The sequence below is a fragment of the Callorhinchus milii genome, unplaced genomic scaffold, assembly GCF_018977255.1.
Source record: "Callorhinchus milii isolate IMCB2004 unplaced genomic scaffold, IMCB_Cmil_1.0 Scaffold1, whole genome shotgun sequence".
Lineage (NCBI taxonomy): Eukaryota > Metazoa > Chordata > Chondrichthyes > Chimaeriformes > Callorhinchidae > Callorhinchus > Callorhinchus milii.
Window position 1 is genome coordinate 103,441,498 of NW_024704742.1, and position 12,676 is coordinate 103,454,173.

The 12,676-nt window shown below is 39.9% G+C and overlaps 1 protein-coding gene across 1 annotated transcript in view; it reads right to left on the minus strand.

Annotated features, from left to right (window-relative positions):
• The window catches only part of LOC103181140 (small conductance calcium-activated potassium channel protein 2), a 92,569-nt gene that overhangs the window by 45,434 nt on the left and 34,459 nt on the right, over positions 1-12,676 (minus strand). The gene's annotated exons all lie outside the window — the stretch shown is intronic.

Consider the following 12,676-nt stretch of genomic DNA (forward strand, 5'->3'; position numbering starts at 1 on the left):
GAGATGTGGGTACGGAGTTTGGTTCAGAACAGTATGCAGGCGGCAGAGTTCTGAATGAGCTGAATCTTTTGAATAGCAGAGCTGGGGAGAATGACAAACGCGGCATGCAAGTGTTGTCCCACTAAGGAGAATGAGGGAGGAGAGGCGGTGAAGGAGGTTGGCGTGATCGACTGTGTAGCGAGATCCAGGAGGATGAGGGAACCCTGGTCACAGATAGAGAGGATGTCGTTTGTGACTTTGACAAGCGCTGTCTCTGTGCTGTGGACAGGACAAAAAATAAACTGCAGGGGCTCGATGAGGGAGTGGAGAGAGGTGTGACCAAAGTTGACCTGCAACAATACGGTCCAAGATTTTGGCAAGGAAGGATAGATTAGAGATGGAATAATAGTGCAAGAGATTAGAGGGATCGAGGGTGGGTGGAACAGAGCCTGAAGAGAGACAAGTTGACCGTGTCGGCCAGCAGGAGGAGGGGAGGGGGAGTTGAGTGGCCAGCAGCTGGTGGGGAGGGGGTTGAGGCAGCAGGTGGTGAACTTCATCCGGGGTTTGTGGTCGAGAGGGAGGAGGAAGAAATGGGGGCAAAGGAGTGTAAGGAGTGGATAGTGGCAGGAGCCGTGGCAGAGGGAGAAGGCGGTGTGGATGTTCTGGGTGGGGTGGAAGGGGACATGGGGCGCGTGGGGAGGATGATGCAGACAAGCGGATATTTTCAATCTTTGAGACGAAGAAATCTAGGACCTCTTCACACTTGGCATTTGACGTGAGGATAGAGGGGGCTTGAGGGAATGATGGAGGAGGTGATGAACGGTGGAAAACAACATCTTTGGATAATTGTTTGCCTCCAGGACGATTTTGAAGTAAAAGTCAGTTTTGGCCTGTGAAAGGGAGAGGCAGTAGGTGAGGAGATGCTCGAGCCACAGCTGATGGTGAATCGTGAGGCCAGATTTCTGCCATCTGCGCTCGAGAATCCGGGTTTGTGCTTTGAGTGAGCAGAGATGACTGTACCAGGGAAATGGGTCGGTTTGGAAACAGCCCTGGATTTCAGGGGAGCCAGGGAATTGAAGGTTATGGAGAGACGGTTATTCAGCAGCTTGATGGCTGCATCAGGGTCGCTGTGGGTGGAGCGCCAGAGGGAGAGGAGGTCTGAGGAGGAGAGGGCATTTGTGAGGGACTCAGGGTGAAGCTTTATTCCAGGGATGGAAAAAAATGGTAGAGAGCTTGGAAAAGCAGAGGGGCATGTGGGAGGAGAGGGAGATGAGGAAGTGGTCTGAGATGGCCTTGTCCATGATAGACAGGTTGGAAATGTCAAGCCCTTGTGTGATGACAAGGTCAAGAGGTGACCACGGTTGTGGGATCAGCGAATTGATGTGGAGGGTGAGGTTTAGGGAGAAGGAGAGGAGGGCAGTGAAATCCGAGGAGGTGGTGCAGGGGGAGTTTAGGTGGAGGTTGAAATCACCCATTATGAGCAGGTGTTCAGTGCATAGGGGCAAGGATGAGAGGAGAGAGGAGATATCAGTGAGGAAGGAGCCAGGAGGTTTGGGGCGATGGTAAATTAGGAGGATGTTAAGGGAGAGAGTGGAGGGATGGTAGAGAGTGAGTTTCTCAAAGGAGCAGAAACAGCCAGAAGAATAGGGGGATAGACCAAGGGAAGCTTGTGAAATGAGGGCCACATTGGTTGGGGCAGGGGTTGTGGTGAAAAGTGTAGCCAGGAGGGGAGACTTCAAGGAGGGACTTGGATTTATCGGGGGACAGCCAGGTTTCTGTAAGCCCAAGAATATCAATGTGCTTACCCAGGATGGTAAAGGCTTTATTGGAGATGGAGTGGACATTTTGCAGGAAAATGGAGATAGGTTTGCTGGTCAGTTTGAGGAGTTGGGGAAGGTCTGGATGAGGTAGAAGGAAGGAGTGTTTGCCTTTCGGATGCAGTTGGTGTGGAGAGAGTGAAGGATGGGACAGTTGAGGTGGCTGCTCTGGGACAACCAATGCCGGGAGCCACGATTTGACACTGGCGAAGGAATTGTCAAAGGATAGTATGTATTTGATAACGTTTATGACACCATAAGGGAGCTATTGCTTCCAAAGAATGCCCTTTGGCATCAAGTAAGCACAAGAGGTGTTTAAGAAAAAATCACAAATATTGGAAGAAATACCAGTGGTGATCAATTATATTGACAACATTTTGATGTATGGTAAATAACAACAACAAGATTACATTTGTATAGCGTGTTTCACGTCAGGAGGACGTCCCAAGGTGCTGTACAGCGTACAGCATTTCAGACCCAAGATGAGATCAGGGCGGGAGAAAGGAGGGGAAGGGGGGTGGACTATGGCATGGTCGAAGAGGAGGGTCTTGAGGCGGGACTTGAAAGAGGCTAAGGAGAAAAACACACAAAAAAACTATATAAAACACAGAAAGAACACGATGAAAGGTTGGAGAAGATATTTAAAAAATGTTTGGAAGAAAATATGAAGCTAAACAAAGAAAAATATAGGATAAGAGTAAAATACTTAGGACATATAATTAATAATAATAATAATTCTTGCATTTGATATAGCGCTTTTCACATCTAGATGTCTTAAAGCGCTTCACAAATATGCTGTAAAGTAAATTGATCATATATTTGTGGGCGAAACGCGGCAGCAGTGTCCCGTAAACAGTCGTGGATTTAAAATGACCAAGTTATTACTGTTTTGTTTTGAAGGGATTATTATTAGGCGGTGGAGTAAGGAAACTTGCCCAAGGTTTTGCCCTGCCTGAAATTGAACCCAGGTGTCTTGCTTGCAAGGCGAGTGCTCTTACCACTGAGCGACAGGAGCTATTTACCCAAGAAGGGTTAAAAATTGACCAGGAACAGGTAATAGCAATAACAAAAATGTCCACACCGATAGATTAAAAAAGGAGTGAAAAGGCAATAAAAGTCAGTAAAAAGAGAATGGTGAATTGGGTGGCAAGATTTATTCCAAAAGTAACTGAAATAATGGAGCCATTAAAGGAGCTTATAAAAGAAAATAGAGAGTTTATGTGGGAAAGGAACAGAAAAAAGCATTTCAACAAATAAAAGAGGCTATAATAAAAGCTCCAGTATTAAAATGTTATAATGTACATGCGCCAGTTAAAATATTTGTAGACACAGAGCGATATTAACTCAAGAAGAAAAGACTACAGCATTTGCATCGAGAGCTCGATCACAGACAGAAAACGAATAGGCACAGATAGATGAGTGTTTCGGAGTTGAATTTGGATGCAAAAGATTTAACCAATATGATTTTGGAAAGAAAGTAATAATAGAAAATGATCACAAACCATTAGAGGAAATTTTTCTGGAAGGGACTAAACAAAACACCACCTAGGTTACAGAGAATGAGAATTCAGCTACAAAGGTATAATTTAAATATAAGCCAGGAAATAGCTTATACATGGCAGATTCATTAAGTAGGGCCATATGGTAAAATGAGAACAAGAAGGATAAATAACTAGAAAGGGTACCAGGTATGGAAATAATGTAAACCTAAAGAGTACCAGGTATGGAAAATCACAAAAGCAACAAGACTTATAGAAAATATGCTCCTGAGGAGGTATGACCCTATTGGGAGTATAGAAATGATATATATCAAAAAAAAGGAATATATAGAGGGCATAGGGCAATAATTTCAAGAGAGTTAAAAAAATGTTGAGAAACTTACATGAAGGGTATTGGGGAATAGGACAAGTGAAGATAAGAGCAAGAGAAATAGTATTGTCACTGGGCATAAGTAAACAAATTGAGGACTACATAGGAAAGTGTGTGACATGTGCGAGACATCAAAACAGAAAAGGGCATGAACCTTTAATGGGGCATCAGAGACCAAACACAGCATGGACAAAAATAGGAAGAGATTTGTTCTCTAATAATGGGAAAGATTATTTATTAATAGTAGACTATACCTCAAGATATATTGAATATGCAGAACTTAATTATACAGAATCACAATCAGTAAAAGACAAGACTAAAGAAATATTAGCCAAGTATGGAATACCAAGGGAATTAATAAGTGATGATGGGCCACAATTTGCGACTGCTGAATATAAAAAATTCACAAAAGAATGGGACATAGACCACAAAACATTGTCACCAGGATATCCACGAAGCAATGGGATGGTGGAAAGAACAATACAGATGATAAACAGAATGTGGTAGAAAGCTGAGTAATCAAAGGAAGATAAACATTTGGCATTACTAGTCTACAACAATACACTGATAGATGACCAGGAACAGTCACTGGTACAGATGTTGATGTCCAGAAGATGGGTTAATATGGGAGGAAACAAAATTGAGACCACAGGTACAGAGAAAAAGAAATTGGAAGAAACAAGCGCAAGAACCACAGAAGAAAAAAAAATCAAAAAAGGAGAAGCCGTATGGTTTTGGAGGAAAAGCTTAAAAACAGAAGGATTGATAAAAGGAAAAATGTTAGGGCAAATAAGAACCCTAGATCATATTGGGTAAAAGATGAAAAGGGAAAGATATATATATAATATAGACGAACATCATGGGAGATCAAACAAAGAAAAAGGAAAGGCAGAAGGAAGATCAAGGAGTGGCAGAAAAGTAAGAAAAAACAGATGCAGAAGAGAAATAAAAAATCCCATGATAGAACAAGTTTGGGAAAAAAAGAGAAGAAACTAAAAGGAAGATGTTGCATATTGCTTTAAGGCTAAATTGGCAATTAGACATTGACAATGAGAAGCAAGCAGGAAGCATAAAAGGATTTTGAGAAAGTGACTGGGCAGAGTACTGAAGAGAGTGATTGAAATAAAGGAGCTCTTGAATCTAAACTGTATTGTGGATTAACAAATAATGCACAAATGACTGAATAAGCAGACTTTCTCATGTGTAATTAATAAGCCTTGTGTTATGCACAAGGGACCGTTTGTATGAAAGGCTAGTCATTTGCATGTTTTAATAGGTTCACTTACCCACCTTTCAAAAAAATTTAAAAAGAATAAGAACACTCCAAAGGTTATTATAGTTCATCATAAAATCTTTCTCTCTGCAGCTCCATTACAATGTGCTTCTTTAAAAAGCAAGTTTGGCTGTAATGCAGTTGCACTGTGCATCTTATTCACTGAGCAAGTCTGCAGCTGGCCCAGCAGCTTCTTGGCTCCAACTGGCTTTCCGGCTGAAATGGCCAACTTCCAGTTTGTTTGGTCACTGCCAATGTCGTGTGCAGCAAACAGAAAGTGACCTTAGTGGTGACTCGGTGACCTGGAAACCGGACGTTTTTACTCTTTACACAGGAACCAGCCGGCAATATGAGAAACCAGTTATCGCATCTTGATTAGTATTTTATGAATCCCAAACACTGTATTATAATGGGGCTCCAATATTTTTGGTCTAAATTAATGTTTACAGACTTGGAGTGTCACTGACTGTTATTTAAAAAATGTCTTTTAAAAATGTGTTATTTTAAAAATCTGTCACTCTTGAAAATAAATATAGCTTTATACTTTCTAATGGGTCTGCTAGTTATATGGCAAGAACATCCTGTTTGCTTTGTTTATTACAGCTTTGTTATTCTGTGACGCGCCTTGAGACATCTCAACAACATGATGAGGCACAATATCAAATGCAGGGATTATAATTATTATTATAGTATCACACTGTTCGAACATGGTGAGCAACTTAGATAGTTAAACAATCAACTAGCCCCTTGAGGTGTCTTTCAATTTCCTCCTTTTCAAGTTCTAACCATCCACGGAATACATGTGTCTCCTATTTTTACCATCAATATGAGGTACCATATTTTCTCTGCATTAAAATATATTCGCCAGTGACCAGTCTAGTTGCAAACTGTCTGTGTAAGAATCTGGCTGTCAATCCTGCTAATGATCAGTGTCAATCCCACCATTTCCTCAGTATTGACAGCTCTGTTTACACCTAATTCTACAAAATATAGGCATTTTATTCCGTGCAATCTTTTGAGGATTTTACATTTATTTTCATGAATAGCATGAAAATAATAAAGAAATCAGTAAATGACATATGACAAAAGATTTTGTGATTAAAAACAAGGTCATTGTGTCAATGCTCTTTCAAGAAATCTAAATATATTTCACTGTAAACATGCAAATTACAGAACATAACTATCCTGGAAAACTCTGCTTTGATATGTAATTGCTGAATTTTGCACAGTACGTTGTACTTGAGTTTAAATGGGATATGACAAGTGCTATTTAGAAATTCATGTGGTGCTAAAGTATCGTGGATTATTTGACAATGGTGGAGCAGATTGTAGATGTGGGGGGTGAAATATAGTACAGTATTGATAACATGAGTCACAAATAGAAAATCTGTCTCATAAATAGTAGCTTCTACTTACAAAAAAAACGACAGACTGAGGTTGCCCATGGATCACTGGTAACAGCAGAAATCACTGTGACTCCTGATATTAACATTGATTCTTGGACCCCCATTGTATCCAATAATTAAATAGTTTGGAACCACAATGAAATCACAACCGAGACTGAATTTTAGGCACTTACATGGTACTACTTCTTGTGTTTTCATCGTCAACAATATCAAGTGACAGATTAGAAGAGAGCTAACTACAGTGTGTAGTGAGAACAGCTCAAAGGCAATGGAAGAGAGCGAACAAGATTACAATCACATGAGAAGAAAATGGATGCTTCATCCATTATCAGAAGAGATTAGAGGAAGAGCTTTCAAAGGCTCAGTGACTTTCTCCTATCTCTACCAGAAAGGTTTCAGGTTCCATTTACAGTCTGTGCTAAGTGCCTACGTGTTTCTGGGTGAGGCTGAGAAAACCAGCTGGGATTCCCACTGTTGATCAATACACAGTGACTCCCACTTGACATGCAGATACCAGGACATCAGGCTGGGGACCAGACTTCGTTTACTAGAAAATCTGCCTGGCCCCAATTTTTCCTCCATCCCCCTCTCCTCATGCTCCTTCCCTCTTTCCCTTTCTTGCACACCTTTGACCTAATTTCCCCCATGCTGGTGGTGGTGTTGTTTTCCACTGTAAAACAAGTTAATTCAGTTAATTAGATGATCAGTTTTTCAGAGTCACAATGAGGAGGGCAAGCTTAAATGGCGAATTCAAAAAGGGTGGAATTTCTAAAGACTTTCTAACTATCGAAAGGTTAAGGGAAATTTTTTTTTGTAGATAAAGATTATCAATACTCCTCTGTAATTTGTTGAAAAGCTACTAGATTGAGACATCCGAGGGCTATTCAACAGCAAGAGTTATGAGCGAGAGAATATAAACCTCAGCAAGGAGACTTTCCCCTCTAGGTTTAACCTGTCTTTCATCATATAGTAAATGCATCAGATGCTATATATAATCTATTCTGACCGACATTTTGTTCTGGACAATAAACCTGAATGTAGTTATTATTAATAATAATCGTGATATTTGATATTGTGCTTTTCACATCAAGGGAGATGTGGAAGAATCACAGTAAAGTGCAGTGACTGTGAATTTTGTAGATGAACCTGATAGTCAATTTGCTCATAGCAAAGTCCCACATAGAGCCATGAAATAACCAATTTTATCTGGCTATTACACTGGGAGAAACTGTTGAATGGTGTCATGAAATCTGTAATATCCGCTTGAACAGGCAGACACAACCTCGGTTTAATTTCTCATCTGAAGAAAGGCACTTCTGCCAAAGTAGCAATCTCCAGTCCCTAGACTGTGAGTTACTGACATGGGTTTGAGTAGTATTTGTTTATGGCAGCAAATACTTGGTTTAGCTTTTCTCAATCACTCAGATAATCAGTTATCTGAAAGTCCTGCTGGAGAGTGTTTTTATTTCTGCACCTAAAAAACGCAGAGTGTGCTTGTGCGTCACTGCCCAAAAGGCAAAATTAGAAAACTAGCTATAATCCATGGCCACCCACAATCTAAATCTGATACAAACTCAGGCTCCTACATGTCTGCAATTTCTTGCAGTTAAATATCAACAAGACAGAAGCCATACCCTTTGGCTCCCATCAATGTCTTCTGTCCTGAGATTCTGACCTTCTCAACCTACGCGATCTGTCCTTAAAACTCTCTGAACCCATGCAGAGCTTAGGTGTCAGGTTTAATCCCCAGTTATCCTTCCTCCTCCACATCCAGTCCCTGGCCGGGACCACTTTCCTCCACCTCCACCACATTGCCCGTCTCCGACAATATCTCATTCCACCAGCTGATGAAATCCTTGTCCATGCCTTCGTCACCTCTCGGCTGGACTACTCTCACACCCTCCTCGCCCGTCTCCGCTCCTCCACTATTCACAAATTTCAATTCATCCAAACTCTGCCGACCACATTCTCACCTGCACTAAACTCTGCACTCAGATTACCCCAGTCCTTGCCAAAAGCCAAATTCCCAGTCACAGAATGGATCGACTTCAAGTTCCTCATTCTAGTGTTTAAATTCCTCCACACACACCTTGGCACCCCTCTATCTCTTCAACCTCCTCTCACCTCATAGCACTACCCACTGCCTCCACTCTACTGGCTCCGGCCTCCTACTTGTCTCGCGAATCCTCCGTTCCACCATCGGCGGCCATGCCTTGAGCCACTACACCCAGAAGCTATGGAACTCCCTCCATCAATCCTTATGCCTTGCCCCCTCTTTCCCCATTTTCAGGTCGCGCTTGAAGACCTTGCCTTTCGACCATGCCTATGGTCACCTTTTCCTCCCCCTGGCTCTTCATCGGGCTCCACCATTGTTAAGTGCTCTGGGACGCCGCTCGGCGTAGAGGCTGCTATATAAATGCAAGTTGCTGTTGTTGTCTATTAGGTTCAGTAGCACAGATTATTAAGCATATAAATGTAGACTGAGTTTTGTATAATCTTACCCTGAAGCCCATTGTCTAATAGTCCAAACCTGTTGAGATTGATGAGGTAATAAGGTAATATCCTTTCTTTCACATTCCAAATTCTTACTGTAATTTACCCAACAAACATGAATTGTCATTTTAAAATTGATGGGAACGATTCTATTGCACTCAACCAGGTACTTTTGTACATTTATTCTGGTTATACAGGCTCTTTTGAGAATAAGATGTCTATAAACGGAATACAACATTTCTGTGGTTGTAACTGTCGTTGAAAATCTCTGATTCATACACTCTGGATGACACAAAGCTATAAATCCATGTACTATATTGTTTGGTTGAGTGTTTTTGTTACTTTTCTTCCCTTCCTCCTGTTGTGACTTGCTGGGGTACAGCTCCATAGGCGCTGGCAGCATTCTGGTGCCGAGGCCAAGAGAAAATTGTTTCTGTGCGATTTTTGATAGGCTATTGCTGTCACCTGATATCCTCCATACCAGCTCTTTTCTATACATACCAGGGTAATAAACCCTTAAAACAAATATTGAAATAATAATAATTTGGTCACTCAATCCACAGCTGTTTGTGGGACACTGCTGTTGCAATTGGCTGCTGTGTTTTGTCCATAAAATATACAGTCAATTTGCTTTACAGTATATTATTACTTGCACTAAATTATAAAACTCATTAAGCGCAAATATTGTTAATGAACCCATTTTTGAAAAAAATCAAATCTGTAAATACTGTATTTAAGATTATGCAGAATTATGTACAATTATTGAATTCAGTTTTAGTTTGTAAGGCATTTTTTCTTTTTTTTTCTGTGCAGAAAATTGGACTCAAAATTATGACAGATTTTAAGACTGTTTTCCAAACTTCCGCACTATCTGAAATATTAAGACAGTGTTCCGGAGGATAAAATCATCAGAAATTTCAGGAGCAGTGATGCCAAACTATCAGCTGTAAAAATTAATTTGTTCTGTCTTTTTTGGTCAGCCGGGTATTTGACGCTTGTGGAAATCCATCACCATGCTTAACAGTATCCAAACCAGACTGAGCATTTCACATTGTGAATTACATATGGATTTCCATTCCATATACGGACACTTGCTTGCACACTGTCCTGAAGGATTGTGCAGAGAAGGGGCAAAGGTCACTCTGGTCATGCTCATCTCTCTTCAAGGACAGCAAGGTCCCAATGCAGGTCAAGCTTGTGGCACATAGGATCTCTGTGCAAACAGTTCTCCTTTATGGATTTGAGTTCCTAGGCAGCTCCAGTAGAAGGCTTCTGTCATTTGTAAAGTCCAGGATCAAACAGTGAGGTGAATTTGAGGCAAACATGGGAATAGCCAAGTTTCTCTGGACTTTTAAAAACAGAACCGAAGGATCCCACCTACTTTGCCTAAACCACTTTTGTCTACATTTTCATAGGAATCATTTCATCCCAAATAAAGATCTGTTATAAACAAGGAGTGAATTGAAGATTTTACTTTATTCACTGAGAACCATTAAATATTGAAAGAGAAGATGGTGAGTTTCCATTTTCAGGCCTAGCATCAAACTACCACATAATCACACATCAATAAATCCATTAGCTTCAAAAATAAAATAACAGCGATGGGATTGACTTTCTCCTTTTGCTAGGCTTCCTAATTTAAACATGCCTCTCTTCCAATTTCTGATCTTATCTTCCTTAGTTATGATATATCTGCCTACAACATGTCACTTTGATCAACGTATCATCCATAGCCACAAGACTTTAACATGCATCAATCCTCAGAAGTAACAAGAATTGACATGTCCAAATGGTACAGCACATTTGCATACTAATGCACAATGCCAAGAGACAAGTTTTCCTTAGCAAAAACCCACCCAGACAGTTACTATCTTCAGCAATCCATCTGGAGGAGACACAAAGCTCAGACACTTCCCTCCGGATGAAAAAGAGTGAGAGAGTGAGAAGAACATTGGTTGAGTCAACAAGTGTTGCTCTTACTCATGACCCAACACCGGCAACAACATAAGAATAGGTTAAAAAATAACTGGATTAATTAAAATTCACAAACACGAGAATTCAACTTTTGTACCAATAGTTCCAGGTAGCAGTGTAAACTCATGTATCCACTTCAAGCAACTAACTTTTAGAATAATTTTAATATTAGGTTTAAATTCAGAACCCAATATCAGAGTCACAGTTTGTTCAGACAAAATTGTTCATCCTGATGGAAACCAAACTAATATTTTACATCGTTCTGAAATAGGATTCCACTCGCAGTTGCTGAATGAAAGCTGGAAAAATGGCCAAGTCATCTAGCATTCAGGTCTCAGTCTCCTACATACCATAGTGCAGCAGAGGGCAGATCAGTTATGGCTTAGAACACTTTCCAATGCACTAGTGGGATACAAAAGGACCCAAAATTCCAACTAGTCTGCGTTCATAAGACCACTTTGGCTTAAAACTTGTGCAAAATTGTAGGAAATTCTACAATTCCATCTTAATTTAGAATTTTGATCCTTTTAAGAATTGTACAAAAACGATTTTCAAATTTAATTTAAATTCTGTATATTCAATAATTCTGAGTCAAAAGGGTTATGACTAAGTTGAATTTCAGGCTTATGAAACTGCAGAAGCAATGTCATCTATATGTGCATATGATGTTATTGCTTATGTAACACAAAGAGATCACAAGTTCTGCCCCAGCGCGAAACCAAACCCAGAAAAAAAAACTGGATTTCCACTTGAGCGTTGCTCTGGCTGCAGCAGTAGGTATTGCCTTAACTCAGCGTAAGACTTTCACTGAATGTACCTACGATCACTATCTCACTTCGAACCTCTAATGCATCTTACAATTTTTAGTGCTCCGTGACCCAAGGAAGTCTATCAATCTTCTAAGATTGAATTGAGAATGAAAAATATTTTTCTAATTCTTGGGACTAACACAAACAAATTCAAATTAACCAAATGGTCTAGAATCTGAATTAGAAATAGGAGTTGCCTATTGTCTACAACCCTTAAATTCATGTTATTGTCCTCAAATATTGATTAAAAGAGAAGAACTGTCATATAAAACATCTAAAATCACTTACATGGATGTATGCTTTACTGCTTCTTGAAAGTCCTGCCCAATTTGTTCAAGGCTAGTCCTTATGATTTGCTAAATTAAACTGAAAACATAAGGCATGCATTGAAACATTTTCTATTGAAAAAAAGCTGACGTGTTAGCTTATAACCAGAAAGTTTCTGTTTATCACAGATAAATGTTGTACAAAGCTGTGAAATGTGCTGCTTTGCAATGAATGAACACAATTTGGGGAGCTTTAGCAATTATGTATGATTGCTGATCAATCAATGCTTTGTCCAAGAAAAGATGTGACCAGGCAGTAAACCAAGCAAACCCCATTATAACACACATCACCAGTGGGAAAATAATGGTCTTGTGTTTCAATCATTCTTAAATGAGGCAGAATCAATGAATGTACACCCAACTGTAAACTACCATTGAATGTCCCTTGATTAACATTCATTATCTTCTTCAAAGTGTAATAAAAATATACTTTACTTTCGTAGATACATGTAATCTCACAAACATCTACTGGTACTGCAGTAAAAACACAAATTCAGATGCAGTATCTTATGTAACATTTTACTTGTAATCTGATTTGTAGTATAAGGTCAATTGAAGCAGTTATATTGGAGGTGTAACTGCACTGCTTCATCTTGGTTTAAACATAATTTATTTAAATCTATGAAACCATATCTACTGAATGTTCCCAAAATAAATGTGAAGCTTTCCAGCTATTCTGGCATATACATTAACCAGGCTAGAAGAGTCACAATTGGTTTCTGTGCTCCTT